The following is a 5,083-nucleotide window of genomic DNA, read 5'->3' on the forward strand; positions in this document are numbered from 1 at the left end:
TTAAAATAGCATCTTTTCAAATTAGTTAATTCCAGAAGGTGAGCTATTTTAACTGAATCTTACTTCTTTTTGAGGCAAAAGTGAAATTTTTTGGAGGTTCAGGAGCATAATGTTTGCTAGGGTACAAATTCTGTGGACTGTGGACAGTGCCCTAGGGCTGTTCCCCACTGTCTAAGACACGAGACACAAAGCAACTGAAACAGCCGCTGGAGTTTCCTGAAGGATGCAGGGGTGAGTGAGGTCCTGGATGGGACCCTTTAGTTTTCTAAAGCATTTAGACAAGTTCTTAGGCCTATATTTCCAGACTTGGGCCTGTGTGGACTATCTATGCTGTCTTATTTCTTGCTTGCTTATTATTTCTTTGTCCAGTGTAGCAGATAGTGTCTATTTTGAAGCTTTTGATAATTCTTGTAATTACTTTAAAAGGAATCTGAGTAACAGAGGAAGACAAGGGGGAAATTGTACAATTGCTAAAGCTATCAATCACTCTGCCTTTGGACTAGCCTTGGATCTGGCCCTCTTCTCCATCTCTCTGCAGACACCTCCAGGCTGGCTTCTTGCTTGCGGACCCCCTACTTTTCCTCAGTTAAGACTGGCCAGAGCCGGTCACTTCACCATGCAGCTCATGACTTCACTATCTTCTCTCTGTTTCTGGAACGAACTCCGAGCTTCCGTGTCTAACACACTAAGCTCCTTACAACCTGGCCTCAGATGACCACTTTAGCTTCTTCTCTGCTCTACCCTACACTCCCAAAACAAAATTTTTACTGTTTGCTAAAGATTTCATACACTAGAGAAAAATTTAATAGTTTAAATTTTCATAATTTGCAATATATGACAGAGTTCGCAGAGAAAATCCTACCTCTTTCCCCTGTGCACTTGGTGCCTGGTCTCCTCACGAAAGGCAACCAGCTTGAGTGCCTTTGCGCACTGTCTCCTGGGCCTGGAAGGCCTGCCTCTCTTCCTCCGCCCCACGCTGCTCTGAAGCTCCTCCTACTCTGATCTTTGGCTCAAATGTCACCTGCTTTTCGGAAGCTTTTCCTGAACCATTCACCCTCAAGCCAGAAGTAGACCCTGTTCCTCTAGCATGTTATAAATATTCCAGAAAGTACTTGTATGTCAAGACTCACAGCTCTCCAAAGGCAGGAACTATCTAATAATTCATCCTTGAATTCTTAATTCCGTGCACAGATTTTGATACATACTATGTAGCCTCTATAAATGTTTACTGAGGCCAGACATATAGCATAGACCATTGCTACGGAAGTAGAGAAGGGATAAATCCGTGTAAATGATGGCACTTGGTGAAGTTTGGAGGAGGATAGTTGTAAGCTGTGCCTTTGAGAGAATGGGCAGGATCCAGCCAGATGAGTGCCTTCCAGGTTTACGTAGTGGAATGGGCCAAGGTCTAGAGACAGGAAGAAAACGGGGGAACTGTGAGAAGATTTGCCTGGTTGGATTGTGGGGTTCATGCTGGAAATAAGGTTGAATAAACAGGAATAAGCCAGATTATGGAGAGCTTTGAATTTAATTGTTTTGAAAAGAGGTTATTCCTAGAAGAAAACACAGGGAGAAAGCTTCTGGACATTAGTTTGGCAATGAATTCTTGGATATGACAGTAAAAGCACAGGCAACAAAAGCAAAAATAGACAAGTGGGACTACATCAAACTAAAAAGCTTCTGCACAACAAAGGAAACCATTAGTAAAATGAAAAGGCAATCTATGAAAAAGGTAAAAATATTTGCAAACTCTCTACTGATAGGGGGATAAAAGGAACTCCTACAACTCAATAACAAACAAACGAATAACCCAGTTAAAAAATGTGCAAAGGATTTGAATAAACATTTCTCCAAAGAAGACATACAAATGGCCAACAGGTATATGAAAAAGTGCTCAATGTCACTAATCCTTAGAGAAATGCAAATCAAAACCACAATGAGTTATCGCTTCACACCTCTTAGACGGCTATTACAAAGAAATATATAAAACAAATATTGGCAAGGACGTGGACAAATTGGAACCCTTGTACACTATTGGTGTAATGTAAAATGGTGCAGCTACAACTGAAAACAGTATGGAGGTTCCTGAAAAAATTTAAATTAAAGAATTGAAATCAGGATCTTAAAGAGATATCTCCACTCCCATGTTCAGGGCAGCATTATTCACAATGGCCAAGACATGAAAACAACCCAAATGTCCATCGATGGTTAAATGGATAAAGAAAATGTGATATATATATACATATACATACCAACAACACGGATGAACCTTGAGGACATTATGCTGAGTGAAATAAGCCAGTCACAGAAGTCACAGAAACCAGCATTTGAATTTTCTTCAAATTATTTCTTTCAAAATATAATAAAATTATCCTATCATGGAGGTGACATAAACGACAAAGTCACTCCAGTAATATCTCATTAACGACCTAAATCAGGATGAACTGTGGACCTACTTTATTGTGTATCAACATGCTTTTCAGCCCAAAAACGGAGTTTCAGTGTCTCACTACATAATTTAACTATTGTAAGAAGAGAGTTCTTTTCTTACAGTGTTTAAATTTATTCTCTACATCAAACTCTTATTTCAGCTAAATGAGCTTTTTATATATATATTTTTTACCTTTAAAAAATCTTCATCTAATAATATGTTCAGAAATGTTATCTGCAAAATAGTAATGAACAGGAAGAAAGCATTGGCAGCTTTGCTAAACTGCAGATACAAATATCGAGGGAGAAATGACCACAAGCTGTACTTGGCTGTGCTGTAGGTGAAAAGAAAAATATCACTGTCAGTTAACATTCTGGACTCCAAAAACACTAATGGAAAACACAAAATGTTAATTATAACTCAGAAGGTGGATAAAGCACTGTTATAAAACACTGACCCTTTTTTAAAGCTATTTTGTCATTTTTGAAAGCAATGATTGTTATCTGAAAACAATTTCAGGATAAAAGAAGAATTTTCCCCTTTTTAGGAATCAAGAACTATGAATATAGTAGACATAGAGAGTCAAGTATCAAAAGCCAGAGAGAGGCATCTTATTTAAACACATTAAATGGGGAAGATGGAGAGGCGTGCCTGTCATCTTTCATTTCCTTAACGATTGAGATCATTCATTCATTTATTCACTAAGCAACTTTTTTTGGGGTGTGAGGAAGATTGGCCTTGAGCCAACATTTGTTTCCAATCTTCCTCTTTTTGCTTGAGGAAGATTGTCCCTGAACTAACATCTGTGCCAATCTTCCCCTATTTTGTATGTGGGATGCTGCCACAGCATGGCTTGATAACATTGTGTAGGTCCACACGCAGGATCCAAACCCACAAACCCCGGGCCGCCAAAGCTGGGCCTGCAAACTTAAGCACTACACCACCAGGCCAGTCCCAATTCACTAAGCAAATATTTATTGAGTAGCTACTATGTGCCAGGCAACTATTCTAGGTGCTTGAGATATATCAGGAAAAACACAAAGATCCCTGCCTTTATGGGGCTTACATTCTGATGGAGCAAGACAAACAACAACAAACAAAAATGATAAAGAAGTTAAATATAGATATATGTTTGAAGATGGTAAGCAAGACCTATTCCACATTCTCTAATGGCCTGTAATGTTTTTAACAAAACTCCTAAGCAATGTTTGTCTCATAGTTCAAAGATAATAAGAGTCACCAATTCTTCCCACCTCTCTCCCTCAAGGATATTTCATCATTAAAAGATATCTTAAATGTATCGACACCCCAATGACTAGGATGTGTCATGGACAAAGAAAATCCTCTCAGGTGTATTTCTTTTTTTCTAATTAAGCTACTTCACTTAATAAATTTTTGGTTTAAAAATCAGAAACACTAAAATCAAAACTGCATGTATTCCAAATTATCCAAGAGTAATGGGGAGTGGAAGAAATGATAAGGAGGTGTTCAGGATGAATTCCACAACATCACATGGTATAGGTTAAGAAAGGGGAAATTATGGGGTCATCAAGAGAAGGCCCAGATCCCTGATGCTGCCATCATCCCTTTAAGAGGCAAGCCAGGGCCTGGCACGGCTGCTGGACGATCTGTGGGTTTAAAGGGATCCCACCTCACTGTCACTGCTCTCCATTCCAGTAGGAAAAGGGTGAGAGCAACCTTGTCAGCAGAGGAAGAGGCAGACGCCTGGCTTGGGGTGCAGCCCCTCTAGGTTTGGAGAGACAAGGGAAGTGTTAAATATGCCACAGGCCCTGGCTAGACAACTCAGAGTGAGCTTCATGGTCACTTTTACATCATTCTGCTCATTGTACTATGGAAAACAAAAAGAACAGCATGAAAGCTGTAAAACACACACACACACACACACACACACAACAAAGAGAGAGAGTAACGAGATGCAAAATGACAGTCCATGGCCAAATACATCTTATATATAATATATACAAGTGGCAAAATGTATCAGAATGAGTCAAAACACAAAACACAATTGAAAGAAATATTCTTACAAAATGTCCAAGAATGGCTCTAAATTCATGGCTACCCAAATGTACAGGAGGCAAATTAGAGAGGTGAGAAGCAAGCAAGAAAAGTTTGCAATATTAGTATAAGACAGTGTTTAATTCAAACTAATCATATTAAGTACAAAAGGAGGATCACTTTGTAAATATTAATACAACAACCCACAAAAGAACATAAAAGTGCCATAAACCATTATGCATTGATTAATATAATACTGGACTACCTAATATTAAAAACTGCAGGAAATACAAGAAAGAATTGACAGACACACAACAGTGGGGAGTATTAACATAATTCTCTTAGTCCTTGCCCAAATAAAAGAATATTGAAGATTTGGTGGATTTTAAAAGACATGGTACTGAACAACCAACAGGTCAAAGAAGAAATCAAAAGAGAAATAGAAAAATGCCTTGAGAAAAATTAGAAATACAACATACCAAAAGTTATGGGATGCAGCAAGAACAGTTCTAAAAGACAAGTTCATGGTGATAAATACCTACATTAAGAAAAAAGAAAGATCTCAAAACACAGCATAACTTTACACCTCAAGAAACTAGGGAAAAAAAGAACAAATGAAGCCCAAAGTTAATAGAA

This window comes from Equus przewalskii, chromosome 16, assembly GCF_037783145.1.
Source record: "Equus przewalskii isolate Varuska chromosome 16, EquPr2, whole genome shotgun sequence".
In the NCBI taxonomy this organism is placed as follows: Eukaryota; Metazoa; Chordata; class Mammalia; order Perissodactyla; family Equidae; genus Equus; species Equus przewalskii.